A 26116-nucleotide genomic window follows, 5' to 3' on the forward strand; every position below is an offset into this window, starting at 1 on the left:
CTTGGTATTTACCCAAATAAATTGAAAACATGTCCATGTTAAAACAGATGCACATGGATGTTTATAGCAGCCTTATTCTTAATTGCCAAAACTTGGAAGCAATCAAGATTTCCTTCAGTAGGCAAATGAATAATTAAACTACAGTACAATTAAAAAATGGGCAGAAAACATGAATAAACATTTTTCCAAAGACATACAGATGGCCAACAGACACATGAAAAGATGTTCATCATCACCCCCCAATCAGGGAAATACAAATCAAAACTACAATGAGATATCACCTCACACCTGTCAGAATGGCTACAATCAATAACACAAGAAACAACAGGTGTTGGTGAAGATGTGGAGGAAGGGGAACCCTCTTGCACTGTTAATGGGAATGCAAATTGGTATAGCCACTCTTGAAAACAGTATGGAGGTTCCTCAAAAAGTTAAAATAGAACTATCCTACAATCCAGGAATTGCACTACGAGGTATTTACCCAAAGAATACGAAAATACTAATTCAAAGGGATACATGCACCCCTATGTTTATAGTAGCATTATTTACAATAGCCAAATTATGGAAACGGCCCAGTGTCCATTGACTAATGAATGGATAAAGAAGTTGTGGTATATATACACAATGGAATATTATTCAGCCATAAAAAAGAATGAAATCTTGCCATTTGCAGGGACATGGATAGAGCTAGAGAGTATGCCAAGTGAAATAAGTCAGTCAGAGAAAGACAAATACCATATAATTTCACTCATATATGGAATTTAAGAAACAAAACAAATGAGCAAATGGGGGAAAAAAGAGGGAGAAACAAACCAAGAAACAGACTCAACTATAGAGAACAAACTGATGATTACCAGAGGGAAGGGGTTGGTGGGGAATGAGTGAAATAGGTGATGGGGATTAAGGAATGCACTTGTTATGATGAGCACCAGATGATGTATGGAAGTGTTGAATCAGTATATTGTACACCTGAAACTAATACTACATTGTATGTTAACTAACTGGGATTTAAAGACTTAAAAAAAATATAGTATATCCAGATAATGGAATAATACTCAGTACAAAAAGGAAATGAGCTATCAAGCCATGAAAAGAAATAGAGGAAACTTAAATGCATACACTATGTTGCATACGTGAAAGAAGCCAATTTGAGAAAGTTGTATACTGTATAATTCCAGCCATGTGACATTCTAGAAACGTCACAACTATGGAAACAACAAAAAGTTCAATGGTTGCAGGACATAGTAGGGATGGAGAGATAAATAGGCAGATCACAGAAGATTTTTAGGGCAGTGAAACTATTCTACATGATGTTATCAGGGTGCTTATATGTCATTATACAATGTCAAAAATCCACAGAATATACAAAACCAAGAGTGAACCCTCATGGAAACTATGGACATTGGATGATAATGATGTGTCCTTCTAGGTTCATCAATCGTAACAAATGTACCTCTGTGGTGTGGAACTCTACATTTTCTACTCAATTCTGCTGTATCTCAATTGAATCTCAAATTGCAAAAAAAAAAAAAATTTTTTTTAATTTAAAGGTTATTTTCAGTGCTATGAAAATTAAACAGGGCTTGCTTAAGTACATATAATTCCCTAATAGGAAGCTAGGCAGTGGGAAAAAATGAACCATTTATTAAGAAAAAAATAATTATTGATAAAATTCAGCATTTTCCAAGGTACTCATCAAAAGAAATTTTCCTTTAGGAAATAATTTTGAAAAACTCTATCACATTCTCTCTTAGGAAACAACAGTGTATGTTTGCTAATAAGTCCTGAAATAAAGAAACCTATTTAACTTTGTTTAATTCAGTGCTTATGTATTCAGCAAACCCGTATATAACATTTCCTTCACAGGAGGTACTCTTCTAGGCATTTTTTCAAATATTAACTCTTGATTAAACTTCTCATAAGAATTAACTCAATTAAAATTCCCACAAGAACTATTTGAGGGGGGCACTATTATTATTGTTCCCATTTTACAAATAAGAAAACTGAGTCACAAAGAAATTAAGTAAATTATCCAAGTCTGCAGCTAATAATCTGTGGCTAAGATTCATCAAACATGTAAGCATTGTGTCAGTTTCTAATATAAAACTATGCAAATAAAATGTAATTAGTACTCTGATACACTGGAAATTAATGGTAGATCACATTTTAGTTTTCAAAAACACTTCCTTTGGATTTTCTCTTTTGGAAGTACAGTCAGCCTAGAGATAGGTAGCACAGAGATACTATGTAAATACTAACTGGGTTTTTCAAGATTTCAGAGATAACTGATGAAGTTAAAATTTCAGTTTTGGTTTACTGAACTCTGAAGTCTGTTCTCTTTGCAATATGCTCTGCTAAAAAAAAGTGAGATTTTTCCACTCTACAAATGAAGATGGCCAAGGAAGAGGTGAAGGGATGATGTGCTTTAAGACTAGAAGGGGTCTGAAGGCCAACTGTAAAATTGTAAGGTGGCTTACGTCCAGGCTAAGGTACTTGGACTTGACTGAATAAAAGAAAATGGTGATTTAGTGAGGGTTTTTTGCTGATCAAGAAACAATGAAAGGAGTTCTCTGTAAAGGTGAATCCACACAATATGAACAATGCTTAGAACACAGAAGGAATGGAATCTGGGAGAACCACAAAATTATTAAATTAGCAGTGTGGTCTAAAATAAAAGGTTGTCTGATTAAAATAACTCATTTTATTCCCCTCAATTATACACAAGAAGGTTTATATATGTAACATTAGAGTTAAACACATTTACATAAAAATGGAGTAATTTTCTATTTACTGTTTTTATACATCTCTTATCCTATTTCCTCTACAGAGTGAAGTTCCTTCTTAGCTTCTCTTCAGGGAGAGAATAGTAATTGCTCTTTTAGACGGGAGAAATTATTGCTACCCTATTGCACAAAATGGGGAAGCATGTGCATATATCTACAAGGAATCCTTTGCTCACTTCTATATGTCCTTTATCTGCATTTTACAGTAAGTCCTTCTTTCTCTTTAAAGGCATCTATCTGGGCTCTTTTTAGCTTGAAGCCAACAAATACAAAAGAACCTATCTTAAGGCAATTATATAGTACTGTTTTCACATAATTAGGTCAAGCTGACAAATACTCAAAACTGAAACAGAACTCCAAACCATGCTGCTCACAAGGACATGCACACAGCCTTAAAGGACTTTTCAAGGTTGTGACAAGAACATGAAGCAAGAATCCTTCCAAAAAAAAATAAGGCAAATCTGAGGAATGGAAAGTCGATTTTAACCATGAAATATATATGCATATACTTCTAATGTGATTTTTAATATTGGATAACCAACCCAAAACAGCTACATATGTTCCCATCTTTGGGTATGTGTTCATTCAGACTCAGAGAAAATGATCTCATGGGCCCACATACTTACCCATAGACTTGCAGAACCCATAGGACTGCTTTCAGGCAGGCTATCGTGCAAACAGGGTCAAGGCATTACAAGGATCCCCATCTTGGCTTGGGGGTAGGGTGCACATTTTGAGCCCATTCCTGCTGGCTCTGTCGGCATATTAAGCTGCAGTCTGCATGAAGTTTCTATTCTCGTTTCCATTCTGTTGCTTTCAGTGTTTTTGGAATCAGTTGAAGTTGAAACATCTTGGAAGTAACGTTTGGTTTTCTGAACCCCCTGGTTTCAATTATTTTTAAATCTGACGCACAAACACTGCTTTTAAAGATATGTGACTAAAGTGCCAAATAAGGATCTTTTGATTTTTTGAAATACATGTGGTTGAAATTTGAGACCCGGTTGCTGCCAAGCTGCAGTTCAGGGAATAGAATTCTGGCACAAGAAAATGAGCTGTTGTTCAGAGGATAATGTTAGCAGGAACTGTCCTACAGAAGGAAAACGGAAATTTTCATGATTTAGCTTATGCTTGTGGGACAATTCCATAATCCTTCGTTAAACATGTAAAAGTTGAACTGCTGACTCTCCTGTTGTTCATTCAGGTTCTCAGCTGTAAGTTTCTCCTATTTATAAGCTGACATAGATTGATTCCTTATAATAATAATTTCACTGGGTGTTATACACAAACAATGAATCATGGAACACTACATCAAATAAATAAATAAATAAATAAATAAATAAATAAATAAATAAAATACATTTACAGGATACCAAGACATATTCATAGTAATTCAAACAGTCCCATATTTTTAAGTGTAACCTATAGGTAATAGGTATTGATTCTCTAAGAGAAAAGTACAGTAATTTAATAGACCCTTCTGGTGCAACTGGAACTGTGGTAAGATCATTATGGCTAAAATGTTATTCGGGGGGAAAGTATCAAAGTATAATTTACCTGTTTGTGGCAGGTATTATAAGCAAGGGCCTCTAATAACTTCTACTACAGCATTCACAGTAGAAGTCACTACAGTTCATCATCTAGTATTTTAGCTAATTCTACACATAAAAAGAAAAATCAATGGTGCTATCATTTTTGACTAGGTAATGGTAGATGCCACATCTGGCAAAATATACCAGAAACTCTTATATCAACTGGAAAGATATAAAAATTGAAACTAGATTATGCTGCCAAAAAGGACCATGAAGAAATAGCAAAATCATATAAGAAAACTAACATGCAATAAAATTAAATAGGGGCAAATTTTAAGAACCATAACAGGAATGGAAAAAGTACTATTTAAATATTTCCAGAGTATATTACCAAATTCTTAGACTTGGTTACCTCAGACAAGTAGGACTAGAAGAGCAAAGCTCTACTTTTATTATTTTTCATAATTTTGTACTGTCTGAATTACTCGTATGTTAAGTTACTTTACAGTAACAAAAGAATATATGAAGAAAGATAACAGGTCTCTTTGTTAACCTATGTTAACTATACAGCTATAGAACATCAAATCTACAGGTTAAATGCAAAAACATAAGTCATCTAAGCATAAGCATATAAAGCATAAGCACTATAGAGCTGAATATCCAGATAAATTAATTTTTACTATTTATTCAGATGCTTTAATAGTATAAGGCACAACCCTAAAATTGTTATCTACAAGTACGGAAGAAGGACAAAATAGACACATATCATATGACTTAAATTCATGTGTATTAATGTAGTAATCATATGGGAAATCACTGAAGAAAATAGCTAAGGGTGGTGAGAGCATTTTATGAATACTGTATGCTTATGAGAGAGTCTAGAACAGAATTTGTTATTTTTTTCTAAATGTTCTTCAAAGTGTTCCAGAAAAAAATTAATATTTCAGAAATGTTTATTTGGAAACTAGATGAAGTTTGGTAAACTTAAGAGAATGATAGATTCCAATTAGATGTTTGAAAAGAGACATGAAAGTGGACACTGATAAATGGTACAAAGAAACTCATATGAGGACTGAAAAAATAACACCCTGATTAAAGTCTGGGGCATTCACGCTATAAGAAAGCCCACTCTCCTCCCGATGCCTTATTTGGCATTTTTATGAATACCTATAGATGTATGAATCATGTTGAAAGTGATTATATACCTCTTTTTTTTTACCTATTTTTAATTTTCTCCCTAAATATACAACTGGGACAAGGAAAATATGGGTTTAAGAAGGTGAAAGTGAAAGCAGACCATAAATGCCTTACTTGACCTTCTGAAGTTTAAGGATTTGATGCAGTAGTATAATGTGTGGTATCAATCTTGTTAAATCGCTATTCTGTAAGAGGAGCTGTTGTTATTCCGTTATAGGAAACAGAATGTCTTTGTTTTGTAAGTTGGCTAGTTTTTTCTGGTAATGCGTGCACATTGTGTTGTTTACCACCAGATTGTGCCACATCTTAAGCAGATCCACATGCAGGTGACTTCCTCCCACTGAGGACCATAGTCTATAAGTAAAGATTTCTAAGCCCTCCCACATAATGGTGTTCATGGTTCAGGCTTCTATTACTTCATTTTCATGAACTATGTTTAAGTTCACAGTTTTTTCTCCTATTTACTACACAGATATATGCAAATCCTAGAATTTAAGCAGATTGGCTCTGCTTCATGGAGGTATTACAAATTTATGTGCTATATCTCCACTGGACACCTACAACAGTATTTGTACTCCTTTTGGGCTGAAATAAAGGGATTAATAAATAATTCTGGATTTTACAGGCAAAAAAATACATATATTTATTTTTTTCTAGCTGTAGAGCGTAAAACATATGAAAATTATCTCTTCTATTCCCCAAATACAGAAATGATAGATAATGGCTTCTTTTTGTTTAAAATATGGAGACAGGGACGCCTGGGTGGCTCAGTTGGTTAAGCGGCTGCCTTCGGCCCGGGTCATGATCCCAGGGTCATGGGATCAAGTCCCACATTGCGCTCCTTGCTCAGCAGGGAGCCTGCTTCTCCCTCTCTCTCCCTCTGCTTGTGCCCTCTCTGTCAAATAAATAAAATCTTTAAAAAATAAATAAATAAATAAATAAATAAATAAATAAATAAATAAATAAAATATGGAGACAAATTTATAAATTGAACAGGTATATATCCATGAAGCAGAAAAAGATAACTTAGAAGGAAAAGCAATTGAAAATCTAGTCAGGAAGCCCATGAACATAGAGCCAAATACAGGCTAAGAGGTCATGGGCTAGACCTGCATAAACCTGGAAGCCAAATCTGTGCCTTCTTCCTATGAAAGGGGTTAGGAATAAACTACCAGACTACAGCCCAGCACAGATGCAAAGTTAGGGGCGTGTGGTATGGATATGTGCCACTACACAGGCCAAGAATTTTAAGCCAAACAGCTACCATGATCAAGCCCTGCACTTTATAAGCCCAGGGCAGAAACAAACATAAAGCAATTATATAGACCATCAAAAACCCACATAGGATAAGTTTACAAACAAGATTCACAAATAATAAAAGTACATGAACTGTTGATGCAACAAATATTTATTGAGTATCTCCTATATGCCAGGCACTCTGCCAGTGCTAGGAAAACAAGAGTGAAAAACAAATAGTTACAAATCATGCCCTCATAGAGCATACATTATACACAGCTGGAGTAAAAGCAAACACAAATACAAATATGTAAGAGGGTTTCTTGCCTCCAACAGGAGAGAATTTGAACCCAGAAAATCAAGCTAATAAAGTAATTTGAAAAGATGTTAAGGGAACTAGTAGGTTTAAATATCTCAAAGAGATAAAAAGAAAAAAGATTTTAAGAAAGAATAGTATGTGATGATGAAACAACAGGCAGGAAAAAAAACAAATTAGAAATTCTAGAATTAAAAAATAGAGTCAATAGGGAAATTTTAAAACCTATAGGCTAAATCTTAGCTTAAAGAAAATTAAAAATCAAATTAATGAGTTGTAAGACAAGACTAATGGAATCTTTCAGAAACTAACGGGGTGGGGGAGAAGGAGGGTAATCAAGAGACATGAAGAACAGTTTGAGGAGCATATATACCTAATGCCAGAAAGAAAAAAGAAAAAAAAAAAAACAGAAAAGACCACAAAGATGTAATATCTGAAGATCTAAGAGCTGAGATTTTCCCAGAACTAATGATATCAATCTTCAGGTTAAAAAAAAAAATCCACCACATGTATAATCCAAATCTCTATACATCATAATGAAATTTGCTACTCTTTCAGCAAAGAAAATTTTTTAAATTTTCCAAAAAAAGACTAAATTTTCCATAAGGAATCTTCACCACTCAGATTTATGGCCGACTTCTTATTCACAGAAATATGTGACAGAGGTCAGATAATTAATATATTTAGATGGCTCTGGGAAAATTACCTTGTATTTCATTATATACCCAGCCAGACAATCACTCTGTTAGAGTGAATTAAAGACATTTTTAGAAATCAAGAACACAGAAATTTTAGTCAGTCTCTCACTGAAAAACAAATTATAAAGGGGATATTTCAGCAAGAAGAAATTGACTATGTAGTAAGCCATAAAAATAAAGCTTCCACAAATTCCAAAAAATTGATATTCCAAGACCCTCTTCTCTCATCACAGTCGTATGAAGTTAAAAGAAATCAACAGAGCTAAAACAAAAAAGGACAAAAATACCACATACTTGAACACCACAAAAATCACATCCAAGTAATGCAGTAATCCATGAGGTAAGAAAAAAAATCACATTACATTGGCCAGGACTTCCAAAATGATTACAGTTTGAGCAGTAGCACTGACAGCAGACATCACCTTTTAAAATGCTTCTAAAGTTAAAAATTAAGTACAATGGTTTGCATTGAATTTTAGTAGATACTTGCAAGCAGGTTCAGTGAAGTTCTCTGCTATTCTTAAGACACACATACACAAATACACATAAGGATGTGTATGTGGGTAAAATATTGAATATTATTGCATGCCTTTTCTGCATCTATTGTGATGATCAACAATTCTACTAATAGAGTAAGAAAGTATCAGTGATGAGGTGGTAAAGTATTGATGTCAAATCTTCCTTGCATAAACACTATTAATTTTGATGCAAATTTAAAATAACTTCACAAATACAACAAAATTATATTATAAGACATTCCAATGTGATGTCCAACATCAGTATTTGTAAAATGCCATTTACTCTCTCTTTTTACTAGATTTTTGATTTATTGAAAAAAATAAAACTCATGGTAAATATTCAAACAGTATAGTTAATACAGTGAAAAGTACTTCTCTAGTCCCCACTTTCCTGCCCAGGAGAACACTCTTAAGTTACTCTGCATCATTCCAGAATTGTCCATATAACCCATATATTTTTCATTTTAACATAAATTCACATAAATTTTAATACTATTCTGGGAATTGATGTTTCTAGTTGGAAATATATTTGAGATTTTTTTAATGTAAACACATGGACTTACTCTTTATTATTTTTAATGGTTGTATAATATTCCATGGTATAGGTTTAGCATAAGTAAATAAAAGACATTAAGGTAGTTTCCAGTTTTTGCTATCATAAACAGGGCTGCAGAAAATATCTTTGTAGAAATGTCTTTACATACATGTGCAAGATATACATGATAAATTCCTAGAAGTGAAATTGCTAGGTCAAAGTAATATACATTTATAGTTTTATAGATATGACAAGCTGCCATTAAAAGAAGTTAAAATAATTTTGACTTCACCACCTTTGAATGAGAACTATGACTTCTCCATTCAATATATTTATGTACTGTACATAAGCAGGTACTGTAGTCTTTAAGAGAATAAGTGTGAATCAAGTTATTATCTTAATTTTTATGTCTTTAATTATGAGCAAGATTATGCAGTTTAATGTGAAGACAGTCCATTTGCATTTCTTTTGGGTAAGTTGGTTATCCAATATTAAAAATCACAACCAAAACTATATGCATATATATTTCATGGTCACAATTGATTTTCCATTCCTCAAATGTGCCCTTTTTTGAGGGGGCAAAGGGATTCTTGTATCATGTTCTTGTCACAACCTTGAAAAGTCTATTGAGGCTGTGCTGTATCTTTCTGAGCAGCATCATGTGGAGTCTGTTTGAGGTTTGAGTATTTCTCAAGTTGACCTACTCATGTGAAAACAGCACCATATAACTGCCTTAAGAGTTATTCTTTTGGGGACACTTGGGTGGCTCAGTCAGTTGAGCGTCTGACTCTTGATTTCGGCTCAGGTTGTGATCTCAGGGTCCTGGCATCGAGTTCCGAGTCAGGCTCCACAATTGGTGGGGAGTCTGCTTGAGATTCTCTCTCTCCCTCTCCTTCTGCCCCTCTCTCTCAAATAAATAAATAAATCTTTAAAAAAGAAGTGCTATTCTTTTGTGTTTGTTGGCTTTAAAATATAAGTTGAAAAGAACCCAGGTGCCTTTAAGAAAAAAGGAGGCCTTATTATAAGATGTAGATACAGTACATATAGCAATTGGCAAAGGATTCCTTGTAGATTTATAGCACATACTTGCCCATCCCCATTTAGTGCAATAGTGTGGCAATAGTCCTTTCTTCCTGAAAAGAAGCCAGGAAGGAACTTCACTGCCTGTTCATGTCTTTTATGTAACTTTCCAACAGGTGATAGGCCTTTTTCTTATTGATTTCTTATGCACATAACTAATCAGTAAGAATATATATTACAAAAGATATATATTAAAATTAAAAGAAGAAGAAAGAAGAGAAGAGGAAGGAGAAAGAAAAGGAGGAAAAGAAGGTGAGGAAGGAGTCACCTCACATAGGAACTGATTTCTTTCCACTGACTCTCCTAAATATTGGATCCCTGATTCTTGCTGGTCTCTTTATACTACTCTTGGTCTAACTGCCTTTAGAATGGACATAAAATTTTATCTCTACCATCTTAACAGAGAGGAATCCTTTATTACTTCCAAATTACAAATCAACCAGTTGATTATCGGGGCCTGATTCTTTCAAAGTAGTGAATTGCTTAAACAGTTTGAACAGCTGAGTACTTACTGACATAAAATAAAACTCAGAATTACTTTATTGTTATTAACTTGTTGAGTTTCGTCAGTATTCAAGCCTTCCCACAGTTAAATTTTCCACAGAGACTATAGTCTCATTCTCCTAGACATAATACAGCTGATTGGTGATACTTGTATTTCAAAGGGGTGCAAGGCACTGAAGTTTACCAGCCTTAGAACCTTCTTGGTCCTACATTTGAGAGTAAGGGTCAGTTCTTGGGCCTTCATTTTCTAAATCACACAACTAAATGGCATCATGTTTGTTTTTTTTTAATTTCTCAAAGTTTTGGAACTTAAAATACACTGAATATATGGTCATATCCCTTTATTAGTTACAGATGCAATTATATAGTTTGAAGGCTTAAAATTGGTATTTACTACTTGTGCTTTATTTAGTATGATAAACACAAAATGGATAAAAAAAGACTACACTAAAGAATGAGCATAGCTGAAATGTCATAACCAAGTAGACTATGCTGCAAAATTTGCAGTCACTGAAGCATAATTAAAAAATGTCTATTGATGGGGCGCCTGGGTGGCTCAGTCGTTAAGCGTCTGCCTTCAGCTCAGGTCATGATCCCAGGGTCCTGGGATCCAGCCCGGCACCAGGCTCTCTGCTTAGCAGGAGGCCTGTTTCTACCTCTCCCACTCCTTCTGCTTGTGTTTCCTCTCCCGCTGTCTCTCTCTCCCTCTGTTAAATAAATAAATAAAATCTTTAAAAAATTTTTTAAAAAATAAAAAATATCTATTGATAAATACCATAGAAGAAAGCAAAGACTATTCCATTTGGGCACAGATCCTCAGAGAGACTGAGAATGTGACCTATATGGTTAAAGCAAACAGTAGTACAAAAGGGAATTTCCTTACAAGTTATATTTCTGGTCTGCTAAAATAGGACAGTTATTTTTTTAATGTACAGAAACATTTTCTGAGACCTATAAATAAGGTACTTAACTTTAAAGAAAAAGTCAAGGAAATTTAATTACATAATCAAGATATTTATTTAAATAAAGGTAGATCAAAAGGGGAGAAATCATTTCAAAGACATAGCTTCCAAATATTTATGTAAAAACAGTTCTCTGATCATTAAGCTATCTTATAAGCTTATAAAAATAAAAGAGATAACAAAACTATATCAAGGTGAAGCTGCTTGAAGAAATATAATTTCTCAAAGGTTTTGATTTAAATCTGTAGCTTGGACTATTTCCTCAAAAAAGTAACAGAGGTTAAGACACATGAGACACATTTTCAGACCTACACTCAAGTTAACCACATTTACCACTGAGAAAATCAACACCTAAGATACACAGTACCTGGGAAATAAAATGGCATGGTCTGTGTTTGCTTTTAATACAGGGTGCTAAGAACAACACTCACATACACAACAGAATTTAGTCCCACTGTGGATGTACATGCTCAGAAATGGCATTTGAGCCTTTTCCTGCTCTTTTACTTACCCCAAAAATGGTTTACCTGGGATCATGGGCGATTTGGCCCCACAAGCTGTAGTTTGTAAATCTCTGCTCTTATGTTCTAAACATAGTTGCTGTTACTGTTGAGTTTTAATAAAATACATGTATAATACAAATTAGCATGTGTTTACTATACCTTTAATGAGAATAATATTCTACAGGCAGGTAGAAATTTAGAAATTTAGAAAACTGAGTTACCCAGTCAGCCCTGACACACAAACTCAGCTGTCCTTGCTGCCCTCATTCATATCAAGAGTAAATTCAAAATGATGTGAAATAATTTGAGCTTAGTTTGGACACAGTTCACAACTCCAATGCCTATTGCTGCATCTATAAATTCAAAATAAACAATGATAGCACAGTGATTGTAAAGATGGAAGAAACAGTACTTGAGTTACCTTAATATTGTAATTCTATGCACAAATCAGCCCCCTGAATCTTGAAGAATTTACTCTTTTGAAGTCATTCATTTCTTTCCTATTTTTAAAAAAAAAGTACTTTTATGAAGTTAAAAAATCTTAATCCATGCTTTTATTGTTTTTTTAATTTTTTACTGGCATGATTATATATACAAAACTCAATTGCTGTCTGCATTTATTTTTGTTATTATTACTGTTAGTATCTATTTCATTTCATGATTACTACTAAAAATAATTTTGTTATCTAAGGAGTATTATACAATGATCCACTTTGAGGGTTGTTTACATTAGATACAGCACTGTTCCATGTTTTACTAAGCAAGTATATGCATTTTAAGCATCTGTTTACTTGGTAAAAGGTTTAAATGTTTTAAGTATGAAAATAATTCATTCAAGATTAAATTAATCTGAGAAATCAACAAAGTGCTAATAATATATTAGATAAAGTTCAGAGAATACAAAGATTGAAATTTGAGAGGACTAATCAGATAAAATAACAGATGTAAAAAATAAGCAAGCTGCTATCATGATAAAAGGCACAATTTCAGAAATGTGTGTTATAATTGTGAGGACATGATAAACTTGAAAACTGGCCTCATCATTAATTAGATCTAATATAAAAGTGACTTTCCTCAAAAGATGCTATAAATTTATAGATCCTATAAATCTAGCCTTTTCCAAATATCATCAGAAAGTCAGAGGGGAAACTTTTGTCAAAACCTTTATTATCAATTATATGTCAGTCTTTCAAGAGATGAATCACTGGACTCATTAAGTATTATATCTAAGAACAGGGTTACTAATTTGTTTGAAATTAAACATAACTGAAAAATTTAAATGCCTTTAATGTCACATTCTTTAGCATTTAAACCTGTTAACACGGCTTCAGAGATGTTAATAACATATAGTTTAATTAATTTAACAAAACTTCATGGAAAATTTATTAAACATGAGCAAAATATATCAACACAAGCTTTTGCAAGTCCATTTTTCAACCAAAAGTAAAGAAAGAGTGGGAGACAAAAGATAGAGTGAGATTAGATTACATCACTGGATCTCAACTGCAAAGTATGTGGTATCATATGCAAAACTTAATTAAATTCCATTGTTTTCTTGTCAGAGCAAAATGTCTCATTTTTATTTTTTTAAAGAAAACCTTGGTTTTGCAAGTGTGCTGTCCTTAATAAATATCTATATTGTTTGTGATCTCAGTGTTTGCTCTTTAACAAGATTTATAAACTTCTTGCACCATTACAAAGCAGTTGCGTTACACATGCCATTGAACACAAATCCAAAGAATTGCCATAGCAAAATGTTTGTGTATCCCCAGGACTGTTAGAATAATTCCAGAGTTCTCTCAACATTAAGAAAAAAATAAATGTGCAATCTATGTATTTCCCCCAAAATCTTTTAAAATTACGGGTTTGAATGGTTTTGAAAAATCTCTATAATCAGGAATTCCTAGTGCAGTGAAAGAACACTGAACTAATCATGAAACCTGGGCTGAAATTCCAACAATCACCTAACTTCATTTAACCAGAGTTTCTTAAAATTAACAAATGATATCTGCATTCCTAGATTGCCATGACTGAGAACATCACTCTAAAGACAAAGACAGGTTGGGCAAGAAAAAATTACTTTTCTGAAGATAAAATCTCAATATAAATAAAAACATTAGGTTAGCAAATCTCTAAACATAATTGAAGAGAACAAAACAATCTTCCATTTATAGTTGCTAAAGTAGTGCTTAAATGTTCACCAGAGTGGCCAACCTTCTTTCCCCCAAATCATTTACAAATGAAATAAAAACTTCTACAATGACTTAGATGAGTCTCTTTAGAAAGATATTCCCTATATGAGCCATATTCTAAATATGGAAGATAAAAAAGTTCTGGAGATGGAAAGTTCTGGTGATGATTGCACAATAATGTGAATATATTTAATGCCACTGAACTGTACATTAAAAAATGTTTAATATGGTAATGTTTATGTCATGTATATTTTACCACAATTTTTAAAAAGCAACAAAAAATGTAAATGCCTGCGGAGGGGCCCAAGGAGATAATATAAATGAAAAGGCGGTTTAAGTACAATACAGTAAGGATTGGTGGATGTCATACTGGTGAACCCATGCCCTGTTACTTCAACAAATGTTCACTAAGAGATTAAAGGCTGATTTGTGTGATAATGTATTGAACATCTATAGCCAGATACTCTTCCAGATATTCTGATTACTTCAACCCACAAACCAGTTCTTTATGGAAATTCATAGGACTTCAGTTCTTCATGAAACAGTTACTTCTTCATGAGTCTTCATGGAATTCATATTCTAGCAAATGTGTGTAGTGGGCAATTTCTGCAGTTCTCATCAACTGTGTCCATGTGGAAGGTCTTCTCAATATTGCCAGACCTTCATATTTTTCAAGAGAAGCCAGAAATCTGGTATTTTAGGTAAAATCTTCCAATTTTGAATGTTGGAAACTAATTCAATTGTTAAAAAACATTGTGTGGGTCAAACATCCATAGGACAAAACCAGATTTAGGGACATCACTTGCAACTTCTAAGAGGAATGCTATCTAGTGTTCACTAATTTCATTTAGATCTAACATGGTATGATTAGTTTAGAGTGCTGTTTAACCCTTGAAGATGTTTTTTTTTAGGTCGGCTCTTTCACTGTTTAATTTATTAGTAATATTTTGCTTATTCTGTATTAAAGTAAAATGGTACCCAAAGGAAGGGAGAATAAGACTGAAAAATCACAAAAAAAATATTCCCAGCATATAATGTATCACATCTATATTTCTGGGCGAACACAGCATACTGCTTTCTGACAGCACAATGACCAAGACCACCCTAGGCATGCATTATACAACCCTAAGCGGTGTTTGTTCAGAAGAGAAAAAGAATAAAATTTATGAGCCTCACTTTAGCTCATATCAATATATTTCAAGTACCAGAATACTTTTTCATTTTGCAGGTGGTGCAAAATGATTTCAAAATATCATTCTTAAGAATCCTAAGCCCTTAAGGCCCATCAATTAACCCTGCATTATCAAACATTTTAAAACCAATCATTTACCTCCTCTGTGCATGCTAAAGCAAATGCTAACAAGCTCTTTCACCTTAATAAATTAGGAGTTGTTTCAAAAGTTAAGATAGGTGTATGTTCAAACTGCATTATATATGTTGACAGGGTGATCTGGGTTATAAGAAATTCTTTATTGTACATTTTAAAGAATTACCTTTCTGTGGGGAATCCATTAATTTCTTTCTGTCATCCTCCTCCCCCTCTCTAAGCCACCCACTAATCTAAGCATTCTTGAACACGAACCTTATAAGTGTTTCTTCATGCATGTGCAGTATATTGGTTAACTAAATGAAATGCAGCTGGGAAATATGAAGTAGACATTGAAATGGCTCATTAGGCAGCCGCACAGAATAGACAGAAGAAAGTGGCAGGAAAATCTACCATGAAGATGCCTAGGGTCATACATACCATTTCCAGTGGATGACTAGAGGCAACATTAAATAAAGCTCTGGGGAAGAAGATGGAACTTTAAGGTCCCAATGTTAGACAATGATAGAAATTAAACTTATTAAAAATATGTATTTGTTGATAAATTTAACACCATAAACCACTGAATCTGAGACTGTAATTAACAGAAACAAATCTGGGGTATGAATAATCAAAACAAACAAAATGCTAGTGCTATTTCAGAGAAGTCACTGATTAACAGGGAGCTTGAGGCCCCAAATTATTTGTTATTTTACTTTGCTTCCTAGTCTTAAACTTGGGAAAGTTGATACATCATGCAGAGCATGAAATGTGGAGCCAGAAACCCTTTGTTTTAATCTGAGCTTAGCCTTTTTCTACCTAGATGAATGAGTCTGTTCCCTAATCTAAAAATGGGAATAATATAGGCTGCATAAAGCTAATTCTGCAAGGATTCAATTATATTAATTGATGAAAAAGTAGCATTATTTGAAACCAGACCAATTTTGTTACTTAATCACTTATTAGCTGCCTGGCATATAGGGAAATATTTATTGTCTCTATACCTCAATTTATTCTTCTGAGAAAGGAGTACGATAACATATAAACCACAGGACTGCAATTATGAAGTTAGATACTATACGTAATGTGTTAGCACAATGACTGCTTATTACATACTACAAAAGTTAATTATCACTAGTAAATGAAAGTACCTGGAAAACAGTTCATGTTCCAAAAGTCTTAGTCAAATCTGACTATGATAAATACAAGGATAAATTATCTTAAGGGCAGTCATACATACTTTTTTCCTTTCTAATTATGGCCTACATATATTTGGAGTTTCTAATGATAGCCAGGACGAACAGCAGCAGCCTCCAATGCTAGGCACGCACACACACACACACACTCACATATATACACACGATCTTAACTAAGGAGGTATTTTAATAAGGGCCCTATAGCTAAATATCCTACCTAAGAAAGAGAGGAAAGGTATTATGATACAGATTTTAGAGAGCATTAGCTAAGCTAAGCTAAGAGAAAAAGTGTTGTAGAGTTGCCAGTAAACATTGGAAAGCTAGCCTAAGAATTCAGAGAATAAAAATACTAAGTTGAGAAACATAGCACAGACTCTAGCCAAATGGCCTAGTTTGTCTCTAGTCTGTAACACTTCTGGCAGCCTCCCTTTTTCAGGTGTAAACTTCACTTGGTGAACACTGCCATCCAATCAGCTCCCTAATGCCATGTCATTTCTCCAATCAAAACATTTCCAAGATGCTCACATTTTCTAACCATTTAAGTACAAATGTTGTCTAGGTTAAAATCTCTCTAAAAGGAGAAGTCAAGTCACTCTTCCAGGTTTAGTTTTCATTCCACCCTACAGAGCACTAAACTCCAAGCATATGGGGCCACGCACCCACGCACTGCGCCTATGCACTTCCTAAGGGTTTGCATTTCCTTCTCCTCCACATTCAGTTCTTTCTCCCCCAAATGACTGCTTTTCCATCTTTACTTGCTTGAATCCCCAACTAACTGAAAGAATCTTGAGAACAAGTAATATTTACATACCTTTATATATAACTTGCTTCAGCTAACAAAATGCTTCCATCTGCTCGCTCATTCCCAAAAATCCAGTGTCAGTTGAGTGCCAATTATGCAGTCGGCATTCCGAGGGAGGCTGTAGGTAAAGTGCTAAAAAGTATTTGCTGAATTGAATTAACCCTTCAGCTCTAAAGATAATATGCTTTGGGGGCGTCTGGGTAGCTCAGTCGGTTAAGCGACCCCTCTTGATTTCGGCTGGGGTCATGATCTCAGGGTTGTGAGATGAGCCCCACACAGGCTCCAAGCTGGGCGCTGGACACAGAGCCTGTTTAAGTTTCTCTCTCACCTCCTCCCCCTGCCCATCCCCCCACCTCTAAAAAAAAAAAAAGATAATATGCTTTAGCTGTTACGCACTTAAAACAGCAGTATGAGGATTCTGGTTTTATTTGGGTGTGTGTACTTGTTTTAAATGCACAGATGTATAATACTTATAATTTTCAAAAAGACCTATGATGCAGTAACTGCCCTATAGCAACAACTGCTGTCGAATTTGAAAATAAAGAATATTTTTAAATTCATCTATGAGGTGACAATAAAATGTCCATATTGTTACACTGGACTTCATTTTACAAAACAAGAGAAAATTATTCATTATTCAAAATACACCAAAATTAAAAAAAAAAAAGAATATAATATCAAGCTGGCAGAAACAGTGCTGTGTATAGAGAATGCAGTCAAGATAAATTGGGAAAACTTCACTTTGCAACAAGTAAAAAAATATTTTTTGACTTCATGTAATTTTTTCATACATTTCATAATAAATCAAGTATATGAAATCATCTTGATTATTGCCATCACGTTTAATCAACGTTCCTTTGCAATGTAATGTTTTCCATTTCTCCATTTAAAGTTTTCCAGGTCTAACCTGGAACTCCTCTACTATTAATAAAACATGAGGTGACTTAAAATACCTTGACTTTTCCCTGAATTTGCCTCAGTGGCAACCATTTATTATTTGTTTGATATGGGGTTCATAAATGTTTACATATAGCTGAAAGCAAGAAAATTTATGTTAAAAAAATATAACAAATACACTACAGAGCATCAACAAATCTGGAAAAATAGGAAGCTAGTATATTTTTGTACTTAGTTTAACAATTGAAACCACTGCTTTAAACTTCTAGATATTTGACCTGAAAAAGTGTCTAGAAGTTTGAACAAAAGATACATTAAGCATATTATTGGAAATGTAACAGATATACTTAAAAATAAGTTTATGCAATGTTTCCTAATCAATCGAACAGTCTTTAAGCATACACCAAGAAAAAACTTGTCCACAAATAAGTGGACACTCTTTTTGAATTCTTAAGAGAGAGATTATTCTCCTAATCACATTTAGTTCAGCTCTAGGGAACACTGTCACCATAAGTAGCAACAAATAAGCAAATAGTTACATATTCTATACTCCTTTGAAAGATGACGTATTTTTACATTACATGCAAATGTCCAACATTCTGGCCTATATCTTTCTTCCCTCCTGACTATAACAATTTCAAAGAATATCTGGTAAAACAAAGGCCTATAGATTTCTAAAATATTCAAATGTTTAGCACTGACAGTTTGAGAACATCATATGATTTTTCATTTTCCATTATTAAATTATTTTCATTTTAAAAATATTATATTTTTTTACATTTATTATTTTAAAAATCTATTTTCCATTATTAGGCACTAAGCAAATGGAAAACTCCAAAAATTTCTCTATTCATTTAATAAAAACTACATATTGTTACCTAGGAAACAATAAAGAGTTACTAAAGATACATTTAACTTAAAAATGAAGTCAATGGATGCTTAAATAAAGCTCTAATGTGTAAAACTGACTTCATTTCCCTGACTCATCAATAACATAAAGTATAAGTAGTATCTACATGACATCAAATCAACAAGCCATTAAGCAAATTAAGTAATTTGGTTTCACTTCTGATTCTTTTGTCCACAAGGAATCAAATGTATTTATCTTTTTTTTTTCATGGATGCTTTGAATCTTATCATGAAGTTAGAATCTATATGGCTGTACTAGCTACTGTAGAACACTAAGTCCATTCACATTTAAGACATTTTTCAAAATATCCATAAAATTTTTAGGTCACTAAGTCTTAAAAATTACAATCTCCCAAAAGCAGGAGATAAGGCAAGAGAAAACATGTAGAAAACATTTCTTACCTCCTAGTCCCAAGAGATCCAGTAATATATGAAATGTCCCCTTACAGCAGTGGTCTCAATCATATGCCAAGCTAGTAATGGGCTTCTGTAATGGGATTTGAAAAAAAAAATCTAGAGATGTCCAGGGCCAAGGCGCAGCCCACCAGAGTGTATTTCCTAGAGACATTAGTTCCTCAGGATACTTTGTAGAAAAGGAGTTCTATTGAAGATCTCTGGAAAAGAGTGCCTACAATATACACCAGCCTCTTGAAGTTATACAATGCATGTAAGAGCCAAAATCCTGCTATAAAAATAGCAACATTTAAAATCCTTACCTGGGTGGGAGGAGCAAGATGGCAGAGGAGTAGGAGACCTAAATTTCGTCTGGTCCCAGGAATTCATCTGGATAGGGATCAAACCATTCTGAACATCCACGAACTCAACAGGAGATCGAAGAAAAGAATAGCAGCAACTCTCTGAACATAAAAGCAACCACTTTCTGGAAGGTAGGATGTGCGGAGAAGTGAATCCGAGGCGATATTCGGGAAGACAGGCGGCGGGGGAGGGGGCCTCTGTCGGCCATTTCTGGCAAGTGATAGAGCCGCGGAGCACAAAATCGGAACTTTTAGAAGTCTGCTCCGCTGAGGGACGTCGCTCCAGTGGCTAAGCAGGGAGTGGAACCCTCGCAGTACAGTGTGGTCTCAGGACCCTCAGGGTCACAGAAAGACCGGGGGTGCCTGAGTGCGGCAGAGCTCCCAGGTATTGGAGCGGGGAAGCCGGCTGCAGAGACGGAGCCGAGGCGCGGGCTCTCAGCTCGGGGTTGCCATAAACCGTGATCCACGGCACAGTCGGGCCACTGCTCCTCCAGCAGGGACCCAACAAGTGGCAGATCCGGGGAGACTCCCCTTCCTCCCCCGGGGAGGAGCGGCGTGGGAGCGCACTGCAGGGATCTGCTGGGTTTGGAGACTCCACACAGGGTCGTGTGCCAGAGATAGAAACACTCGGTCACAGACCGGGTGAGCACAGAGTGCGGCCGGAGACCGGGGAGACGGGAGTGACTGACTGCTTTTCTCTGGGGGCACACTGAGGAGAGGGGCCCCGAGTTCTCGGCTCCTCCGGGGCGGAGATTGGGAGGCCGCCATTTTCACTCTCGGCCTCCAAAGCTGTACGGAAAGCTTGCAGGGAACAAAAGCTCCCGAGAGCAAACCCGAGCAGATTACTTAGCCCAGACCGGGCAAGGGTGGGGCAATTCCACCTCCGGCAAAGAAATTTGGGAACCATGGCAACAGGCCCCTCCCCCAGATGATCAGCAAGAACAGCCAGCCAAGACCAAGTTTACCAATCAATGAGAACGGCAGAACTTCAGCGCTAGGGGAATACAGCACCTAGAATTCATGGCTTTTTTTACCATGATTCTTTAGTCTTTCAAAGTTAATATTTTTTTTAACTTTCTTTTTCTTTTTTTTAATTTTTCTTTTTCCCTTTTTCATTAAACATCTTATCAATCCCTTTTAAAAAAAATCTATTTTGCATTATTAGAGTCATATTCTATCCCTTCAGAGTAGTTAACCTTATTTTTGGTATATATGTATAAGTTGTTCTCTCTTTAAAATTTTGGGATACAGTTTCTCCTAGAGACCAAAATATACCCTAAATCTCTAGGGTATGGCTTTGTTCTAGTCTCCTGCCTAATTACATTCTCTGCCCCCCTTTTTTTTTTAATCCTCTTTCTTTTATCAATCAACTTCTTATCAATTCCTTTTATAAAACCTTTTATAACTTTCATCTATGCAGTCATATCCCATCTCTTCATCATATTTACCCTTATTTTTGTACATATATAAGCTTTTTTTTTCTTTAAAATTTTGGGAGGCACTTTCTTCTAACAGACCAAAATATGCACAAAATCTAGTGTGTGGCACGGACCTATGCACCAGCCTGAACATATTTGATCATACTCTGTTTTTTTATTTGTTTGTTTGTTTGTTTTTGTCTTTTTCTTTTTCTTTTTTCTTTCTTTCCCTTTTGTTTCCCCCGGTTTCAGGTCTCTTCTGATTTGTTTAGTGTTTATTTTTCTGTGGTAGTTGTTACCCTGTTAGCATTTTGTTCTCTCATTCATCTATTCTCCTCTGGACAAAATGACAAGATGGAAAAAATCATCTCAAAAGAGAGAACAAGAGGCAGTACCGACTGCCAGGGACCTAATCAATATGAACATTAGTAAGATGTCAGAACTAGAGTTCAGAATGACGATTTTAAAGATACTAGCTGGGCTTGAGAAAAGCATGGAAGATATTAGAGGAACACTTTCTGGAGAAATAAAAGAACTAAAATCTAACCAAGTCGAAATCAAAAAGGCTATTAATGAGGTGCAATCAAAAATGGAGGCTGTAACTGCTAGGATAAATGAGGCAGAAGAGGGAATCAGTGATATAGAAGAACAAATGATGGAAATAAAAAAGCTGAGAAAAAGAGAGATAAACAACTACTGGATCACGAGGGCAGACTTCGAGAGATAAGCGATACCATAAGATGAAACAATATTAGAATAATTGGGATCCCAGAAGAAGAAGAAAGAGAGAGAGGGGCAGAAGGTATATTGGAACAAATTATAGAAGAGAACTTCCCTAATGTGGGGAAGGAAACAGGCATCAAAATCCAGGAGGCACAGAGAACCCCCTCAAAATCAATAAAAATAGGTCAACACCCTGACATCTAATAGTAAAACTTACAAGTCTCAGAGACAAAGAGAAAATCCTAAAAGCAGCTCGGGACAAGAGGTCTGTAACCTACAATGGTAGAAACATTAGATTGGCAACAGACCTATCCACAGAGATCTAGCAGGCCTGAAAGGACTGGCATGATATATTCAGAACACTAAATGAGAAAAATATGCAGCCAAGAATACAATATCCAGCTAGTCTGTCATTGAAAATAGAAGGAGAGATAAAAAGCTTCCAGGACAAAAAAAACTAAAGGAATTTGCAAACACGAAACCAGCCCTACAGAAATATTGAAAGGGGTCCTCTAAGCAAAGAGAAAGCCTAAAAGTAACATAGACCAGAAAGGAACACAGACAATATACAGTAACAGTCACCTTACAGGCAATACAATGGCACTAAATTCATATCTTTCAATAGTTACCCTGAATGTAAATGGGCTAAATGCCCCAAACAAAAGACACAGGGTATTAGATTCGATAAAAAAAAAACAAGAGCCATAGATATGCTGTCTGCAAGAGACTCATTTTAGACCCAAAGGCACCTCCAGATTGAAAGTGAGGGGATGGAAAACCATTTAGCATGCTAATGGACACCAAAAGAGAGCTGGGGTGGCAATCCTTATATCAGACAAATTAGATTTTAAACCAAAGACTATAATAAGGGATGAGGAAGGACACTATATCCTATTTAAAGGGTCTATCCAACAAGAAGATCTAACAATTGTAAATATCTATGCCCCTAACATGGGAGCAGCCAATTATATAAGCCAATTAATAACAAAAGCAAAGAAACACATCGACAACAATACAATAATAGTGGGGGACTTTAACACCTCCCTCACTGTAATGGATAGATCATCTAAGCAAAAGATCAACAAGGAAATAAAGACTTTAAATGACACACTGGACCAAATGGACTTCACAGATATATTCAGAACATTCCACCCAAAGCAACAGAACACACACCCCTGGCCAGACTTACCAAAACGAAAAGAGAAAGGACCCAAATAACTAAAATCATGAATGAAAGAGGAGAGATCACAAACAACACCAAAGAAATACAAACACTTATAAGAATATATTATGAGCAACTATATGCCAGCAAATTAGATAACCTGGAAGAAATGGACGCATTCCTAGAGATGTATCAACTACCAAAAGTGAACCAGGAAGAAATAGAAAACCTGAACAGACCTATAACCACTAAGGAAATGGAAGCAGTCATCAAAAATCTCCCAACAAACAAAAGCCCAGGGCCAGATGGCTCCCCAGGGGAATTCTACCAAACATTTAAAGAAGAATTAATACCTATTCTTCTGAAACTGTTCCAAAAAATAGAAATGGAAGGAAAACTTCCAAACTCGTTTTATGAGGCCACCATTACCTTGATCCCCACACCAGACAAAGACCCCATCAAAAAGGAGAATTACAGGGGGTTGGGAGGATGGGTTAGCCTGGTGATGGGTATTGAGGAGGGCACGTTCTGCATGGAGCACTGGGTGTTATGCACAAACAATGAATCATGGAACACTATATCTAAAACTAATGATGTAATGTATGGGGATTAACATAACAATAAAAAAATTAAAAAAAAAAAAAAAGGAGAATTACAGACCACTATCCTTGATGAACATGGATGCAAAAATTCTCACCAAAATACTAGCCAATAGGATCCCACAGTACATTAAAAGGATTAATCACCACGACCAAGTGGGATTTATCCCTGGGCTGCAAGGTTGGTTCAACATCCCCAAATCAATCAACGTGATACACTACATTAATAAAAGAAAGAACAAGAACCATAGGATCCTCTCAATGGATGCAGAAAAAGCATTTGAGAAAGTACAGCAACCTTTCTTGAACAAAACTCTTCAGAGTATAGGGATAGACGGTTCATACCTCAATATCATAAAAGCCATCTATGAAAAACCTACAGTGAATATCATTCTCAATGGGGAAAAACTGAGAGCCTTCCCCCTAAGGTCAGGAACACGGCAGGGATGTCCACTATCACCACTGCTATTCAACATAGTATTAGAAGTCCTAGCCACAGCAATCAGACAATGAAAAGAAATCCAAGGCATCCAAATCAGCAAAGAAGAAGTCAAACTCTCACTCTTTGCAGATGATATGATACTTTATGTGGAAAACCCAAAAGACTCCACCCCAAAACTGCTAGAACTCATACAGGAATTCAGTAAAGTGGCAGGATATAAAATCAATGCACAGAAATCAGTGGCATTCCTATACACCAACAGTAAGACAGAAGAAGAGAAATTAAAAAGTCGATCCCATTTACAATTGCACCCAAAACCATAAGATATCTAGGAATAAATCTAACCAAAGAGGCAAAGAATCTGTACTCAGAAAACTATAAAATACTCATGAAAGAAATTGAGGAAGACACAAAGAAATGGAAAAACGTTACAGGCTCATGGATTGGAAGAACAAATATTGCGAAGATGTCAGTGCTACCTAGAGCAATCTACACATTCAGTGCAATCCCTATCAAAATACCATCCACTTTTTTCAAAGAAATGGAATAAATAATCCTAAAATTTGTATGGAACCAGAAAAGACCCCGAATAGCCAGAGGAATGTTGAAAAAGAAAAGCAAAGCTGGTGGCATCACAATTCCAAACTTCAAGCTCTATTACAAAGCTGTAATCATCAAGACAGTATGGTACTTGCATAAAAACAGACACATAGATCAATGGAACAGAATAGAGAGCCCAGAAATGGACCCTCAACTGTATGGTCAACTAATCTTCGACAGAGCAGGAAAGAATGTCCAATGGAAAAAAGACAGTCTCTTCAACAAATGGTGTTGGGAAAATTGGACAGCCCCATGCAGAAGAATGAAACTGGACCATTTCCTTACACCACACACAAAAATAGACCCAAAATGGTTGAAAGACCTAAATGTGAGACAGGAGTCCATCAAAATCCTAAAGGAGAACACAGGCAGCAACCTCTTCGACCTCAGCTGCAGCAACTTCTTCCTAGAAACATCACCAAAGGCAAGGGAAGCAAGGGCAAAAATGAACTATTGGGACTTCATCAAGATAAAAAGGTTTTGCACAGCAAAGGAAACAGTCAACAAAACCAAAAGACAACCGACAGAATGGGAGAAGATATTTGCAAATGACATATCAGATAAAGGGCTGGTATCCAAAATCTATAAAGAACTTATCAAACTCAACACCCAAAGAACAAATGATCCAATCAAGAAGTGGGCAGAAGACATGAACAGACATTCTTCCAAAGAAGACATGCAAATGGCCAACAGACACATGAAAAAGTGCTCAACATCGCCTGGCATCAGAGAAATCTAAATCAAAATCTCAATGAGATACCACCTCACACCAGTCAGAATGGCTAAAATTAACAAGTCAGGAAACAACAGATGTTGGCAGGGATGTGGAGAAAGGGGAACCCTCCTACACTGTTGGTAAGAATGCAAGCTGGTGCAGCCACTCTGGAAAACAGTATGGAGGTTCCTCAAAAAGTTGAAAATAGAGCTACCATACAACCCAGCAATTGCACTACTGGGTATTTACCCCAAAGATACGGGACATGTGCACCCCGATGTTTATAGCAGCAATGTCCACAATAGCCAAACTATGGAAAGAGCCAAGATGGACATCCACAGATGAATGGATAAAGAAGATGTGCTAAATGGAATATTATGCAGCCATCAAAAGGAATGAAATCTTGCCATTTGCAATGACATGGATGGAACTGGAGGGTATTATGCTGAGTGAAATAAGTCAATCAGAGAAAGACATGTATCATATGACCTCACTGATATGAGGAATCCTTAATTTCAGGAAACAAACTGAGGGTTGCT

The sequence above is a fragment of the Phoca vitulina genome, unplaced genomic scaffold, assembly GCF_004348235.1.
Source record: "Phoca vitulina isolate PV1807 unplaced genomic scaffold, GSC_HSeal_1.0 scaffold14, whole genome shotgun sequence".
NCBI lineage: Eukaryota > Metazoa > Chordata > Mammalia > Carnivora > Phocidae > Phoca > Phoca vitulina.